The 19114-nt window shown below is 38.8% G+C and overlaps 1 long non-coding RNA gene across 1 annotated transcript in view; it reads left to right on the forward strand.

Annotated features, from left to right (window-relative positions):
• LOC133662938 (uncharacterized) overlaps nucleotides 1-15073 on the forward strand; it is a 216453-nt gene extending 201380 nt beyond the window's left edge. Inside the window, exon 3 of the long non-coding RNA XR_009828191.1 lies at nucleotides 14829-15073. This is a non-coding gene — a long non-coding RNA (uncharacterized LOC133662938). The remainder of the gene's footprint in view (nucleotides 1-14828) is intronic.
• The last annotated feature ends 4041 nt before the right edge of the window (nucleotides 15074-19114 follow it).

The following is a 19114-nucleotide window of genomic DNA, read 5'->3' on the forward strand; positions in this document are numbered from 1 at the left end:
CAGTAACTACAGTTGGTCGCTACATCTGTAAGTGCAAGTTAAAACTCTCCTATGCAAGGCCAAAACCGTTTATCAACAACACCCGGAAACGCCGTCGGCTTCACTGGGCCTGAGCTCATCTAAGATGGACTGATACAAAGTGGAAAAGTGTTCTGTGGTCTGACGAGGCCACATTTCAAATTGTTTTTGGAAACTGTGGACGACCAAAGAGGAAAAGAACCATCCGGATTGTTATAGGGTGAAAGTGTAAAAGGCAGCATGTGTGATGGTATGGGGGTGTATTAGTGGCTAAGACATGGGTAACTTACACATCTGTGAAGGCACCATTTTGGAGCAACATATGTTGTTACCATGGACGCCCCTGCTTATTTCAGCAAGACAATGCCAAGCCACGTGTTACGTCAACGTGGCTTCATAGTAAAATAGTGCGGGTACTAGACTGGCCTGCCTGTAGTCCAGACATTGAAAATGTGTGGCGCATTATGAAGCCTAAAATAGCACAAGGGAGACCCCCGGACTGTTGAACAACTTAAGCTGTACATCAAGCAAGAATGGGAAATAATTCCACTTCAAAAATGTGTCTCCTCAGTTCCCAAACCTTTACTGAGTGTTGTTAAAAGGAAAGGCCATGTAACACAGTGGCGAACATGCCCTTTCCCAACTACTTTGGCACGTGTTGCAGCCATGAAATTCTAAGTTCATTATTATTTGCAAAAAAATAAATACATTTTATGAGTTTGCACATCAAATATGTTGTCTTTGTAGCATATTCAACTGAATATGGCTTGAAAAGGATTTGCAAATCATTGTATTCCGTTTATATTTACATCCAACACCATTTCCCAACTCATATGGAAACGGGGTTTGTAGTTTCGTATTTTTTTATTTTTCATGCATGACACTAAACTATATTTAACGAACTGTCGTGCTTGCTGTGTATTGCTGTCGTGTGATTTAAAGCAGGACACTTTTCACTCCGCACTACTTTTACACTCGCTCGTGTACATCTCTGATGTCGCTGCCCGGCTCCTGAGCTAGTCACATCATAGGGAACACAATAGCTTTGTCAGCTTCGTTGTATTCTCTCTATAATCCAATCACATTTCACCCAGGCGGATACTTTCACATAGAGGTCACGACGTGTGTGTGTGTGTGTGTGTGTGTGTGTAAGTGTGTGTGTGTGTGTGTGTGTGTGTGGGTGTGTGTGTAAAAGTGTGTGTGTGCGTGTGTGTGTGTGTTTGTCCTGCATTAACTAATTTCCATTTTGATTCACTTACTGCGATGTAGCGTGTGTGCGTACATGAGACTCTCTTCTTTTTTTGCCTCATGTTTATTAGTTGGTTGTGACCGAGTGTGTGTGTGTGTGTGTGTGTGTGTGTGTGTGTGTGTGTGTGTGTGTGTGTGTGTGTGTGTGTACTTGTCTCACCGTCCTTGTGTGGACATACACTTGACAAACCACCCTTTTTGTGAGGATCTTTTGACTTGTGAGGACATTTGCCTGGTCCTCACAACTACAGAAGTAAAACAAATTTTTACTTTGTGTGTTTTGCATTCTGAAGTGAGGTTGCAACTAGTGATGTCCAATAAATGCTTTAAAATGCAATATCGGAAATTATTGGTATCGTTTTTTTTTTATTATCGGTATTGTTTTTTGTTTTTAAAAAAAAAAATTAAATCAACATAAAAAACACAAGATATACTTACAATTAGTGCACCAACCCAAAAAACCTCCCTCTCCCATTTACACTCATTCACACAAAAGGGTTGTTTCTTTCTGTTATTAATATTCTGGTCCCTACATTATATACCAGACCTGGGCATTCTGCGGCCCACGGGCCGCATCCGGCCCTTTGTGCGTCCCTGTCCGGCCCGCGTGAGGCCAATTATAAATTACAAAATAAATTTTAAAAAGTATCTATGTCGAGTGTGCAATACAACGGTGCTGCTTTTGTTTTGAAAATCGTTATTTGTATTACTTCCGTGTGGACGTATGCGTGTGCGTGATTGTGAGTGAATGTGAACAGCTGCAATCATTAATTACAAAATAAAGTTGAAAAAACATCTATGTCGTGCGCGCAATACAACTGTGCTGCTTTTATTTTGAAAAGTATTATTTATGGGCGTGTGTCCGTGTGTAACCTGTGAGTGAAGGTGCACATGCAGCGACAAGTGATGCACGGTTTACACCCGAGACGCTAAAAAGAGAAAAGTTGATGACGAATGGCGTGTTTCCAACAAGACTTGGACTGCCAAGCAACGTTCCGTCTAAGGTGCGTGCCTGCGCAATTGCGCACTGCTCAAGCGTCCGCTGCGCGCAGCAAATATATGCCGCGCACCAAATCAAATCCCATCTGAATTCTAAACAAAATAAACATATTTATTCTATGTAATTTTGCAATGCAACTTTGAGTGACAGTGACAACAAGCGGCCCTAACGGTGTTCGTCAACACCGTTCAATTGAACACCGTTCAATTATTGTAACGTCTATCGAGATGCTTCGAGGACAGGAATTATATCCATCACTTTATTGAGCAAAACTGTTTATATTTGGACATAACCACACCAAAAACATGAGTAAAACACTCCTATGTCGAAAAACTAGTCATTTTCTGCCGTACAAACCAGGCCAAAACCAACTTGTCATCTGTCACCAACACGCATACCACTAAACCACTGGTGCGTTTATGGCCACACAAAAAGTCGGACAACTCAAACATCACACAAAGTTACACTATGACTCCTCAGTCATACGTGTGCTTATTTTACTGTCATTTATTATTAATGTTAATTTATTTATATTAGTCATGGAATGCTGTTACATACACTATGTTGAAGTATTACTATTATTATTAATTATTATTATTATTTATCTTACGGTATATATCAAAAATAATATTGAGCAAAATTTAATTGAAATATTGTCGATGTGGCCCTCCAGCAGTGCTCGGGTTGCTCATGCGGCCCCCGGTAAAAAATTAATTGCCCACCCCTGTTATATATCAATATATATCAATAAAGTCTGCAAGGGATACAGTCCGTAAGCACACATGATTGTGCGTGCTGCTGCTCCACAAATAGTACTAACCTTTAACAGTTAATTTTACTCATTTTCATTCATTACTAGTTTCTATGTAACTGTTTTTATATTGTTTTACTTTCTTTTTTATTCAAGAAAATATTTTTATTTTATTTATCTTATTTTATTAATTTTTTTAAAAAAGTACCTTATCTTCACCATACCTGGTTGTCCAAATTAGGCATAATAATGTGTTAATTCCACGACTGTATATATCGGTTGATATCGGTATCGGTTGATATCGGTATCTGTAATTAAAGAGTTGGACAATATCGGATATCGGCAAAAAGCCATTATCGGACATCCCTAGTTGCAACTCTCTACTCCCATCTAGGGCTGGATATATTTTTTTCATCATTCTAGCTATAGTGGAAAGGGGGGCCCTCACAACCTACTAACCAAACGTGGGTCCACACAAAGTAGGCAAAACGTGTGTGTGTGTGTGTGTGTGTGTGTGTGTGTGTGTGTGTGTGTGTGTGTGTGTGTGTGTGTGTGTGTGTGTGTGTGTGTGTGTGTGTTTCCACTCCGCCATATTGTGTAAGGCAGTGTGGTAGATTGAGGGAGTACATAATGTTTTTTCTATCCACTTCATTAGGGACCCCTCCAGTCACCCAATCAAAGGTTGGGGTTATCATTGTCCACCCTCAATAACATGCCACACCACATAGGGTGGGACATGTAGAACAATAACATGATGCACCACATAGGGTGGGACATGTAGAACAATAACATGATGCACCACATAGGGTGGGACGTGTAGAACAATAACATGATGCACCACATAGGGTGTGACATGTAGAACAATAACATGATGCACCACATAGGGTGGGACGTGTAGAACAATAACATGATGCACCACATAGGGTGGGACATGTAGAACAATAACATGATGCACCACATAGGGTGGGACGTGTAGAACAATAACATGATGCACCACATAGGGTGGGACGTTTAGAACAATAACATGATGCACCACATAGGGTGGGACATGTAGAAAAATAACATGATGCACCACATAGGGTGGGACGTGTAGAACAATAACATGATGCACCACATAGGGTGGGACATGTAGAACAATAACATGATGCACCACATAGGGTGGGACATGTAGAACAATAACATGATGCACCACATAGGGTGGGACGTGTAGAACAATAACATGATGCACCACATAGGGTGTGACATGTAGAACAATAACATGATGCACCACATAGGGTGGGACGTGTAGAACAATAACATGATGCACCACATAGGGTGGGACGTGTAGAACAATAACATGATGCACCACATAGGGTGGGACATGTAGAACAATAACATGATGCACCACATAGGGTGGGACGTGTAGAACAATAACATGATGCACCACATAGGGTGGGACGTTTAGAACAATAACATGATGCACCACATAGGGTGGGACATGTAGAAAAATAACATGATGCACCACATAGGGTGGGACGTGTAGAACAATAACATGATGCACCACATAGGGTGGGACGTGTAGAACAATAACATGATGCACCACATAGGGTGGGACATGTAGAACAATAACATGATGCACCACATAGGGTGGGACATGTAGAACAATAACATGATGCACCACATAGGGTGGGACATGTAGAACAGTAACATGATGCACCACATAGGGTGGGACATGTAGAACAATAAGTGAAGATGGCCTCCGTCTCTATGCAAGCTCTATAAGATTATGTCTACACTAAGCACATGAATACCTTAAGAGAAAGCCATTGCTGCTATTTGGGATACAACACTTCTCAGACTTCCTAGTGACTCTCTGGAGCTTTTTCAAAAAAGTATGCAAATGGAGAAATGTTTGTGTAGGAGGACAAACCTTCCTAATTGTTCAACAGCCCACTGTTTAATGTGTGTGTTTATGTTTCACTGATGACACTATTTGGCCAGCGCCGTTTTGTCCTACTAACTTTGGCGGTCCTTGAACTCACCGTAGTTGTGTGGACTGTGACGCAACAGTTTGTTTACATGTACAACTTTCTCCGACGCTGCCACAGAAAGACGTGTTTTACGCCACTCCTTTGTCTAATTTTGTCCACCAAATGTTTTATGCTGTGCGTGAATGCACAAAGGTGAACTTTGTTGATGTTATGATTTGTGTGGAGTTCTAATCAGGCATATTTAGCCAGTGCATGACTGCAAGCTAATCCATGCTAACATGCTATTTAGGCTAGCTGTATGTACATATTGCATCATTATGTTTGTAGCTATATTTGAGCTCATTTAATGTCCTTTACTTATGTCCTCTGTGTATTTTATTTATATTTGACGCTTTATCTGCACGTAATATTGGCTGCATTCCTGATAGTTGTTAGTGCGCCATGTTGTTCCAGACCACAGCAAACGTTACCCTGCTTGCAAAGATTGTAATAAATCCATTAGAACTTTCCTTTAACTTGGACACACACATCTATACCATTCTAAGACAGTCATTACCAGGAGTTATCGCACCCTCTGACAAGTTTTACTAATGTTTTCCAGTGTTGTAAAAATGTGTAGAATAAATATCCCATTTCAACATTTCTGTCAACAAATATTTGCTTAGAGCCTGCGACACATTGTCATTTTGATAGTAGGCTAATATAGCTAATATAGACACTTACATCATGTGTTGTCTTCATTATAACACTTATACAAGACTTTTAAAGTTATTTTGATAGTAGGCTAATATAGCTAATATAGACACTTACATCATGTGTTGTCTTCATTATAACACTTATATACAACTTTTAAAGTCATTTTGATAGTAGGCTAATATAGCTAATATAGACACTTACATCATGTGTTGTCTTCATTATAACACTTATACAAGACTTTTAAAGTCATTTTGATAGTAGGCTAATATAGATAATATAGACACTTACATCATGTGTTGTCTTCATTATAACACTTATATACAACTTTTAAAGTCATTTTGATAGTAGGCTAATATAGCTAATATAGACACTTACATCATGTGTTGTCTTCATTATAACACTTATACAAGACTTTTAAAGTCATTTTGATAGTAGGCTAATATAGATAATATAGACACTTACATCATGTGTTGTCTTCATTATAACACTTATATACAACTTTTAAAGTCATTTTGATAGTAGGCTAATATAGCTAATATAGACACTTACATCATGTGTTGTCTTCATTATAACACTTATACAAGACTTTTAAAGTCATTTTGATAGTAGGCTAATATAGATAATATAGACACTTACATCATGTGTTGTCTTCATTATAACACTTATATACAACTTTTAAAGTTATTTTGATAGTAGGCTAATATAGCTAATATAGACACTTACATCATGTGTTGTCTTCATTATAACACTTATATAAGACTTTTAAAGTCATTTTGATAGTAAGCTAATATAGCTAATATAGACACTTACATCATGTGTTGTCTTCATTATAACACTTATACAAGACTTTTAAAGTTATTTTGATAGTAGGCTAATTTAGACACTTACATCATGTGTTGCCTTCATTATAACACTTATACAAGACTTTTAAAGTCATTTTGATAGTAGGATAATAAGGACACTTACATCATGTGTTGCCTTCATTATAACACTTATACAAGACTTTTAAAGTCATTTTGATAGTAGGATAATATAACTAATATAGACACTTGCATCATGTGTTGCCATCATTATAACACTTATATAAGACTTTTAAATTCATTTTGATAGTAGGATAATATAACTAATATAGACACTTACATCATGTGTTGCCTTCATTATAACACTTATATAAGACTTTTAAAGTCATTTTGATAGTAGGCTAATATAGCTAATATAGACACTTGCATCATGTGTTGTCTTCATTATAACACTTATGCAAGACTTTTAAAGTCATTTTGATAGTAGGCTAATATAGCTAATATAGACACTTACATCATGTGTTGCCTTCATTATAACACTTATATAAGACTTTTAAAGTCATTTTGATAGTAGGCTAATTTAGACACTTACATCATGTGTTGTCTTCATTATAACACTTATATAAGACTTTTAAAGTCATTTTGATAGTAGGCTAATATAGCTAATATAGACACTTACATCATGTGTTGTCTTCATTATAACACTTATATAAGACTTTTAAAGCCATTTTGATAGTAGGATAATATAGACACTTACATCATGTGTTGTCTTCATTATAACACTTATATAAGACTTAAAGTCATTTTGATAGTAGGCTAATATAGACACTTACATCATGTGTTGCCATCATTATAACACTTATATAAGACTTTTAAAGTCATTTTGATAGTAGGATAATATAACTAATATAGACACTTGCATCATGTGTTGTCTTCATTATAACACTTATATAAGACTTTTAAAGTCATTTTGATAGTAGGCTAATTTAGACACTTACATCATGTGTTATTTTTTTGCGGCTCCAGACAGAGTCATATGTTTTGGTCCACTGCTATCTTTAGATATGATTGCTAGTAATAGAATAAAGAGACACACTTCATATTAGTCCAATTGGGAGTAGAAGAAGATGTTCCAGAAAGTGTAACTAGCACGTGTCAATGGAAGTGCAGAAGAATGGCGTGATGGGCGCACAAAAGCAGCACTGTAGGTCGCCATCACATCGCAGACGTGGCAGAACGTGACGTGGCGTTTGATCACAGGAGGCCCGTGGCGCCGTGAGAGGAGGACGCATTGATTTGGCTGTCATGAAGCGAGGAGTGTGTGTTCTGGAACACCCGACTAAAAAGGTCCATTCAGAGCCGCCATTCTTCCGCGGGGAGATAGTGGGGACATCGAGCGCTGCAACATAAACACTTTTTTCGCCGGGAGAAAGCCATTGTGTTGATGGAGCTTAATGGACGCTCAGCTCGGAGCATTATTCACTGTACTCACACACACACACACACACACACACACACACACACACACACACATCCTGTAAACAAAACACTCCTTTCTTGTTGCATTCAAAGTGACGTTGGGAGTCGAGGCAGGAGAGTTTGAAAGCTCCTCTCTTTCTAAAATGTGCTTTTGTTCACGTGCACTTTTGCTGCAATCTTTTACCCACAATGCACTGACCTCAGTCATCTGGGGCCGGTGAAGACAAAACAATGTTGACTTTTTGCTGTCAGCTCTTCAAATATTTTAAAAAGTCAATCACAATTGACTTCATCAGGGCTGCACAAACCACCGCGGTCACGTCCCCCTGGTCTGAACCCACATCGGGGGGCAAGGAAAAACTCCAAAAGTACGAGCTGGGGAAAAAGAAGAAACCTAGGGAAGGGGCGTCAGATGTGGCAAATAGAAAACAATACTAAAAACTCAGGGGTGTCCAAACTTTTTCCACTGAAAAATCAAAGCAAGCGGGGGCCATTTTGATATTTTTTTATTTGAAAAACCAATACAATATATGTATAAAAAAATATACATTAAGGCCTCCACTCAGACTTGATCCCAGGGACCCCAAAGGGTTTTGATCCAAAAAATATTTAAAATGTGTCATTATTCAGTATTATTATCTCTATATCAGGGGTCACCAACCTTTTTGAAAGCAAGAGCTACTTCTTGGGTACTGATTAATGCGAAGGGCTACCAGTTTGATACACACTTCAATAAATTGCCAGAAATAGCCAATTTGCTCAATTGACCTTTAACTCTATGTTATTATTAATAATTAATGATATTTACACTTAATTGAACGGTTTAAAAGAGGAAAAAACACGAAAAAAATGACAATTCAATTTTGTAACATAGTTTATCTTCAATTTCGACTCTTTAAAATTCAACATTCAACCGAAAAAAAGAAGAGAAAAACTTAAAAAAATAATTTATGGAACATCATTAGTCATTTTTCCTGATTAAGATTACTTTTAGAATTTTGATGACATGTTTTAAATAGGTTAAAATCCAATCTGCACTTTGTTAGAATATATAACAAATTGGACCAAGCTATATTTCTAACAAAGACAAATCATTATTTCTTCTACATTTTCCAGAACAAAATTTTTTAAAAGAAATTCAAAACACTTTGAAATAAGATTTAAATTGGATTCTACAGATTTTCTAGATTTGCCAGAATAATTTTTTTGAATTTTAATCATAATAAGTTTGAAGAAATAATTTCACAAATATTCTTTGTCGAAAAAACAGAAGCTAAAATGAAGAATTAAATTAAAATGTATTTATTATTCTTTACAATAAAAAAAAATCTATTTACTTGAACATTGATTTAAATTGTCAGGAAAGAAGAGGAAGGAATTCAAAAGGTAAAAAGGTATATGTGTTTAAAAATATATATATATATTATACACAACATTGTGTGGCCAGGTGTTGTCACCTGTTAATCATATTGCACAATGACACACAACATTGTGTGGCCGGGTGTTGTCACCTGTTACTCATATTGCACAATTATACACAACATTGTGTGGCCAGGTGTTGTCACCTGTTACTCATATTGCGCAATGATACACAACATTGTGTGGCCAGGTGTTGTCACCTGTTACTCATATTGCACAATGATACACAACATTGTGTGGCCAGGTGTTGTCACCTGTTACTCATATTGCACAATGATACACAACATTGTGTCACCTGTTACTCATATTGCACAATTATACACAACATTGTGTGGCCGGGTGTTGTCACCTGTTACTCATATTGCACAATTATACACAACATTGTGTGGCCGGGTGTTGTCACCTGTTACTCATATTGCACAATTATACACAACATTGTGTGGCCGGGTGTTGTCACCTGTTACTCATATTGCACAATTATACACAACATTGTGTGGCCGGGTGTTGTCACCTGTTACTCATATTGCACAATGACACACAACATTGTGTGGCCGGGTGTTGTCACCTGTTACTCATATTGCACAATTATACACAATATTGTGTGGCCAGGTGTTGTCACCTGTTACTCATATTGCACAATGATACACAACATTGTGTGGCCAGGTGTTGTCACCTGTTACTCATATTGCACAATTATACACAACATTGTGTGGCCAGGTGTTGTCACCTGTTACTCATATTGCACAATTATACACAACATTGTGTGGCCAGGTGTTGTCACCTGTTACTCATACTGCACAATGATACACAACATTGTGTGGCCAGGTGTTGTCACCTGTTACTCATATTGCACAATGATACACAACATTGTGTGGCCAGGTGTTGTCATCTGTTACTCATATTGCAAAATTATACACAACATTGTGTGGCCGGGTGTTGTCACCTGTTACTCATATTGCACAATGATACACAACATTGTGTGGCCAGGTGTTGTCACCTGTTACTCATATTGCACAATGATACACAACATTGTGTGGCCAGGTGTTGTCACCTGTTACTCATATTGCACAATTACACACAACATTGTGTGGCCAGGTGTTGTCACCTGTTACTCATATTGCACAATGATACACAACATTGTGTGGCCAGGTGTTGTCACCTGTTACTCATATTGCACAATGATACACAACATTGTGTGGCCAGGTGTTGTCACCTGTTACTCATATTGCACAATGATACACAACATTGTGTGGCCAGGTGTTGTCACCTGTTACTCATATTGCACAATGATACACAACATTGTGTGGCCAGGTGTTGTCACCTGTTACTCATATTGCAAAATGATACACGACAAATTGTTATGTTTATAGTTCAGATGGGATGTGATTTAGTGCGCAGCATAGATCTGCGTAAGCAGTGCGCAGAGGACGTGTAAGCAGTGCGCAATTACGCACCTTAGAGGGAGCGTTGGTGGCGGGGGCAGTAGCCTAAGCAGAGAACCCCCTTATATTCACACATTGTTGCACATTTTCATCAACAACAATTGCTATTTGTTAACACACACACAACACCATTGCTACCATGGAGGACTGGCAATTGTTGCAACTATTTGAAAGTAGCAGGAAGTGTGTCACGTCTGCACTTCCCCCGACATCAAAGACCAGCGGCTTTTAAAAGTTTGTGACCAGGCCTCCCATGGTTTAACTGTGGACTGACTCCTAAAGTCTGTACTAAGCTTGTAAGGTATATTGTACTGCTATACTAATACATCATATTCAGTACTATACAGCCTCGAAAAAGTACCAGTCCCCACCCCCCCCCCCCCTTTTTTTTAAACGGGCATTGCTGGTTTTACGAGCATGTTGGGCAGCGCACACACACAGAGTACTTACAAGCAGACACAGTGTGTAGACAGAACAGGGAGAATGGACACATTTTGGTGTAAAAAGTAAAGATAAAGGTGAAGTTATAAAACTGAAACACCCTCAGGAAGAGCTGCTTTAAGACATGGCTAGCTCGCTAGCGGCTAACGTCCATCCGCAGTGTTTTAGCTACTTCTAAATTACTACAGGTATCAGGTTATCACTGGAGGACGAGGAATAGCTAAACATGCTTCACTACACACCGTAGGAGGATACAATAGCTCACTACTTCACAATGTAAACAAACGCCATGGGTGGATCTACACCTGACATCCACTGTAATGATACCAAGTACAAGAGTGTATCTAGTCCATTCTACTATGATTACACTGATATTTTTTATTGTGACAAAATATTTTTTCCTTTTTTAAAAATGTATATTATTGTTTATAAAGTCAGTAAATACGTCCCTGGACACATGAGGACTTGGACATGTTGGACATTCACACATTAAGGTTCTACACCAAAACATCATCTATTTATTATTATTATTATTAATGTGTGAATGTCCAACATTCACACATTAATAATAATAATAAATATATTTTTTTTGTGTGTAGAACCTTAATGTGTGAATGTTTGACATTCACACATTAATAATACTAATAATAAATAGATGATTTTTTTTGGTGTAGAACCTTAATGTGTGAATGTTTGACATTCACACATTAATAATACTAATAATAAATCAATGATTTTTTTTTTGGTGTAGAACCTTAATGTGTGAATGTTTGACATTCACACATTAATAATACTAATAATAAATAGATTTTTTTTTTGGTGTAGAACCTTAATGTGTGAATGTCCAACATTCACACATTAATAATAATAATAAATATATATATTTTTTTGTGTAGAACCTTAATGTGTGAATGTTGGACATTCACACATTAATAATACTAATAATAAATAGATGATTTTTTTTTGGTGTAGAACCTTAATGTGTGAATGTTTGACATTCACACATTAATAATACTAATAATAGATGATTGTTTTTTGGTGTAGAACCTTAATGTGTGAATGTTTGACATTCACACATTAATAATACTAATAATAGATGATTGTTTTTTGGTGTAGAACCTTAATGTGTGAATGTTTGACATTCACACATTAATAATACTAATAATAGATGATTGTTTTTTGGTGTAGAACCTTAATGTGTGAATGTTTGACATTCACACATTAATAATACTAATAATAGATGATTTTTTTTTTGGTGTAGAACCTTAATGTGTGAATGTTGGACATTCACACATTAATAATACTAATAATAAATAGATGATTTTTTTTTGGTGTAGAACCTTAATGTGTGAATGTTTGACATTCACACATTAATAATACTAATAATAAATAGATGATTTTTTTTTGGTGTAGAACCTTAATGTGTGAATGTTTGACATTCACACATTAATAATACTAATAATAAATAGATTTTTTTTTTTGGTGTAGAACCTTAATGTGTGAATGTCCGACATTCACACATTACTAATAATAATAAATATATATTTTTTTGTGTGTAGAACCTTAATGTGTGAATGTTGGACATTCACACATTAATAATACTAATAATAGATGATTTTTTTTTGGTGTAGAACCTTAATGTGTGAATGTCCGACATTCACACATTACTAATAATAATAATAAATAGATGATTTTTTTTTGGTGTAGAACCTTAATGTGTGAATGTCAAACATTCACACATTAATAATACTAATAATAAATAGACGCTTTTTTTTGGTGTAGAACCTTAATGTGTGAATGTTTGACATTCACACATTAATAATACTAATAATAAATAGATTTTTTTTTTTGGTGTAGAACCTTAATGTGTGAATGTCCGACATTCACACATTACTAATAATAATAAATATATATCTTTTTTTGTGTAGAACCTTAATGTGTGAATGTTGGACATTCACACATTAATAATACTAATAATAGATGATTTTTTTTTTGGTGTAGAACCTTAATGTGTGAATGTTGGACATTCACACATTAATAATACTAATAATAAATAGATTATTTTTTTTGGTGTAGAACCTTAATGTGTGAATGTTTGACATTCACACATTAATAATACTAATAATAAATAGATTTTTTTTTTTTGGTGTAGAACCTTAATGTGTGAATGTTTGACATTCACACATTAATAATACTAATAATAATTTTTTTTTTTTTTTTGGTGTAGAACCTTTATGTGTGAACGTCCAACATTCACACATCAAGATTCTACACCAAAAAATAATGTATTATTATTATTAGCATAGCTAAACATGCTTCCCTACACACTGTAGGAGGATACAATAGCTGATGTAATGTAAACAAACGGGTGGATCCATACAAACAACTGTAACGATACCGAGTACAAGAACCGTATATAGTCGGTTCTACAATTGATATTTTTTTTATTATTAGCACAAAATCGGTAAATTGTCAGTAAATACGTCCCTGGACACATGAGGACTTTGAATATGACCGATGTATGATCCTGTAACTACTTGGTATCACATCCATACCTAAATGTGTGGTATCATCCAAAACTAATGTCAAGTATCAAAGAAGAGAATAAGTGATTATTACATTTGAACAGAAGTGTAGATAGAACATGTTCAAACAGAAAATAAGCAGATATTAACAGTAAATTAATAAGTGGATTAATAATCCATTTTTACAGTTTGTCCCTCATACTTTTGACAAAATAATAGGTGTATAAATGACACAATATGTTACTGCATACTAATTAGGAGTCTTTGTTTGTTTACTTACTACTAAAAGACAAGTTGTCTAGTATGTTCAACATTTTATTGAAGGACTAAATGACAATAATAAACATATGTTTCATGTACACTAACATTTGTTGTTACAATAAAGACCTTCACCTTTTTTTAGAAAAGTATTGAAAGACACGTTGGTACCGACATATTGGTATGGGGTCAACCCTAGTGCGTACAAAACTAATCGTAGATTCCGTGTGTGAGAAAAGTGCTCGGTGTGATTTGGTGAAATGGTGAATGTGGAGAGAAGTCCCACACAAACGGAGGAGGGATCACTAATCCACTTGTGAGACAAACAGGCAGAGCACAGCTTGCCAAGTCTTGTAATCACAACTAAAGATGATGAGCCCACTCCCTTCCTGTGCACGGTGTGTGTGTGTGTGTGTGTGTGTGTGTGTGTGTGTGTGTGTGTGTGTGTGTGTGTGTGTGTGTGTGTGTGTGTGTGTGTGTGTGTGTGTGTGTGTGTGTGTGTCCTACATTGCCTGGACAAAAGAGTGAACGTCTATCAAGTGGATAATCTACAGAAGTAGAGCGGGATGTGTTCCACCTTCCAAGTCATTGAGGCGCAGATACCACGCAATCATCTCCCGCCGCCGCCAATATGACTTTTGAAAAGGCAGTAATTGTGTTGGGGGAATAAATTAGAAGGATGGCAGAAATACGGAGATAAATCCAGCTTAAGAGAGGCTGTTTATTTCATTTCAGCGCGGCTCTCCGTCGCTGATCCTCATTTTTGTTTTTCCTTCAGCAGGGGTGGAGAATTGTCAGCCATTTGGCCCTGAAATAGATTATTGTGACGTCACACACTGTTGCCATGGTCCTGCCAGGGTGCACCCATCCTCACCTGGACTCTGTCTTCTACTACAGACCATCCTCACCTGGACTCTGTCTTCTACTACAGACCATCCTCACCTGGACTCTGTCTTCTACTACAGACCATCCTCACCTGGACTCTGTCTTCTACTACAGACCATCCTCACCTGGACTCTGTCTTCTACTACAGACCATCCTCACCTGGACTCTGTCTTCTACTACAGACCATCCTCACCTGGACTCTGTCTTCTACTACAGACCATCCTCACCTGGACTCTGTCTTCTACTACAGACCATCCTCACCTGGACTCTGTCTTCTACTACAGACCATCCTCACCTGGACTCTGTCTTCTACTACAGACCATCCTCACCTGGACTCTGTCTTCTACTACAGACCATCCTCACCTGGACTCTGTCTTCTACTACAGACCATCCTCACCTGGACTCTGTCTTCTACTACAGACCATCCTCACCTGGACTCTGTCTTCTTCTACAGACCATCCTCACCTGGACTCTGTCTTCTACTACAGACCATCCTCACCTGGACTCTGTCTTCTACTACAGACCATCCTCACCTGGACTCTGTCTTCTACTACAGACCATCCTCACCTGGACTCTGTCTTCTACTACAGACCATCCTCACCTGGACTCTGTCTTCTACTACAGACCATCCTCACCTGGACTCTGTCTTCTACTACAGACCATCCTCACCTGGACTCTGTCTTCTTCTACAGACCATCCTCACCTGGACTATGTCTTCTTCTACAGACCATCCTCACCTGGACTCTGTCTTCTTCTACAGACCATCCTCACCTGGACTCTGTCTTCTTCTACAGACCATCCTCACCTGGACTCTGTCTTCTACTACAGACCATCCTCACCTGGACTCTGTCTTCTTCTACAGACCATCCTCACCTGGACTCTGTCTTCTACTACAGACCATCCTCACCTGGACTCTGTCTTCTTCTACAGAACCATCCTCACCTGGACTCTGTCTTCTTCTACAGAACCATCCTCACCTGGACTCTGTCTTCTACTACAGACCATCCTCACCTGGACTCTGTCTTCTTCTACAGACCATCCTCACCTGGACTCTGTCTTCTTCTACAGACCATCCTCACCTGGACTCTGTCTTCTTCTACAGACCATCCTTACCTGGACTCTGTCTTCTTCTACAGACCATCCTCACCTGGACTCTGTCTTCTACTACAGACCATCCTCACCTGGACTCTGTCTTCTACTACAGACCATCCTCACCTGGACTCTGTCTTCTTCTACAGACCATCCTCACCTGGACTCTGTCTTCTTCTACAGACCATCCTCACCTGGACTCTGTCTTCTACTACAGACCATCCTCACCTGGACTCTGTCTTCTACTACAGACCATCCTCACCTGGACTCTGTCTTCTACTACAGACCATCCTCACCTGGACTCTGTCTTCTTCTACAGACCATCCTCACCTGGACTCTGTCTTCTACTACAGACCATCCTCACCTGGACTCTGTCTTCTACTACAGACCATCCTCACCTGGACTCTGTCTTCTTCTACAGACCATCCTCACCTGGACTCTGTCTTCTACTACAGACCATCCTCACCTGGACTCTGTCTTCTTCTACAGACCATCCTCACCTGGACTCTGTCTTCTTCTACAGACCATCCTCACCTGGACTCTGTATAGAGTAGACTAACCCATGTGGTTCCTGTGGATGTGAACACAATTACTGTAGTGACTAAATAACATAGTGACTGACACAGACAAAAGTCATGTGTAAATAATGTTTATAACTAGATGAACCATAAATGGCTGTGAAGTGAACACTAGTAAGGTCACACCCAAGTTCTTTTGGATGACATATACGTTGAGTAAAAAGGACCACCGAGACAGAATAGTTCTTGGCCAAGTTTTACTAAAGTTTTAGGAGACCAGCCCTTACAACTCAATAATATCATCACATAGCGAAGTCTAAAAGTAAGACAAAAGAAGGTAACTCTTACAGTGAGAAGGCAGGACCCCCCCCCCCCCCCCACCTTACAGAGAGGGATGCACCTGCTGATAAGAAGAGGGGTCGCGTCCTTCGGTACCAGCTCAAACCTCCCTTTTGAGGACTGATTCATCCTGTTTGTACAGACACTGGGCGCTCCAGGACCAAATATGGAAATCAACAACAGAAAATAAGGCAACGGAAGTATACCGGCCGCACGGACATCTCCAGAGTGGAAAAGTACCAGTAGCATGATCACACAATACAATGTCATTCTAAAGCATCAAAGTATATCACAAATATATGCCTGCCAGAAAACTAAAAGAAAAAGAATGCTTTGGCAATTACTGCTATCTTAGCCAAAGCTGCAAAACAACCAAAGAAACGAAAAGTTTTGTCTGAGGAGATAAAAGGACAGTCAAGGATCAACATTGTCCCGGCTTTCACTCACTGGCGTGAGCTCAAAGATTAGGGATTCCAGACCGATGCTGCATTGGCTCTGTTCCTGCTAAACTAGTAAGTGACTTTCGATGCTCGTATCAAAATGCTAATGCTAATGCTAATGTTAGCTATCGGAAAATTTGCATGGTTGCAATAAATAGCCACCAGAGTGATAGTTCCACACTACTTCCTTCGATAAAACTCTCCTGCCGGTCTTTTGCTTTGAACCTGCATCCACCCGGATACTTTCCTGCGAGTAGCGTCATGTTTGTAGAACAATCCAAGACCATTTGTTGATAGTCATCAGCATAGCCATTAGACACCTAACTTTTGTGCCAATATCACATCGGACATCCATATGCGCTCATCATCGGCGGTCACTCGAACGAGTATGACGACCCTTCTGGTAGGGGTGTATCCCTTTATGGAGGATGCCTGTGCGTGACTTTGTTTAACGTGGGGAAACTGGTGCACAGACAGTCACCACACCATCCTTGACAGAATCGGGTCGGGGTCCAGTGGCATAGAGTCCAAAACAACGGGGGACCCTTGTCTGCTGCAGCCTTCTTCCACCATCGCAGCCATTGTGGTAGTTCTTAAATCCACCGTCTTCCGCCTGCTCCGCCGTTGAGGTCTTCACTGTATCCCTGGCTAGGGGGCAGTCAGGTACTAGGCCTTTGCCAAGGACTACCTGGGGTGACAGTAGTAAAGGGGTTAACCTCCTAGTGCCCCAAGACCTCATAGAGGAGCCGCCACTGCCGGATGCACTTTAACGTCATGCCCAGGACACATCATATGTACATACATACACCATATGCGCTAGTCCTCATGGGAAATGTGGTCTTCTTCTGGCAAAACACTACCGCTTTAGTCCACTGGCGCCGCCAAAATCCACCAAAACTGAAAGTTCTTAAGTGGGGCTTTAAAGGCCTACTGAAATGATTTTTTTTTATTCAAACGGGGATAGCAGATCTATTCTATGTGTCATACTTGATCATTTCGCGATATTGCCATATTTTTGCTGAAAGGATTTAGTATAGAACAACGACAATAAAGATTGCAACTTTTGGTATCTGATAAAAAAAGGCTTGCACCTACCGGAAGTAGCGTGACGTAGTCAGTTGAACATATACGCAAAGTTCCCTATTGTTTACAATGATGGCCGCATGAAGTGAGAGAGATTCGGACCGAGAAAGCGACAATTTCCCCATTAATTTGAGCGAGGATGAAAGATTTGTGGATGAGGAAAGTGCAAGTGAAGGACTAGTGGGGAGTTGAAGCTATTCAGATAGGGAAGATGCTGTGAGAGCCGGGGGTGACCTGATATTCAGCTGGGAATGACTACAACAGTAAATAAACACAAGACATATATATACTCTATTAGCCACAACACAACCAGGCTTATATTTAATATGCCACAAATTAATCCTGCATAAAAACACCTGCGTGTTTGTTATGCTAGCTCCTAGCTCCTATGCTAGCTCCTAGCTCCATAGAACACGCCAATACAATTCAAACACCTGATCAACACACACAATCACTCAGCCCAAAAGACCGTTCACCTAACCCAAGGTTCATAAAGCTTATATATTTTTAAAAAGTTACGTACATACGCAAAAAAAAGTTGCGCACATACGGTCAGGCGATCAAATGTTTAGAAGCCAAAGCTGCATACTCACAGTAGCACGTCTGCGTCTTTGTCATCCAAATCAAAGTAATCCTGGTAAGAGTCTGTGTTGTCCCAGTTCTCTACAGGCGTCTGTGTATCCAAGTCAAAAGTCCTCCTGGTTAGAGTCTCT

This window comes from Entelurus aequoreus, linkage group LG12 (assembly GCF_033978785.1).
Source record: "Entelurus aequoreus isolate RoL-2023_Sb linkage group LG12, RoL_Eaeq_v1.1, whole genome shotgun sequence".
Classification (NCBI taxonomy): domain Eukaryota; kingdom Metazoa; phylum Chordata; class Actinopteri; order Syngnathiformes; family Syngnathidae; genus Entelurus; species Entelurus aequoreus.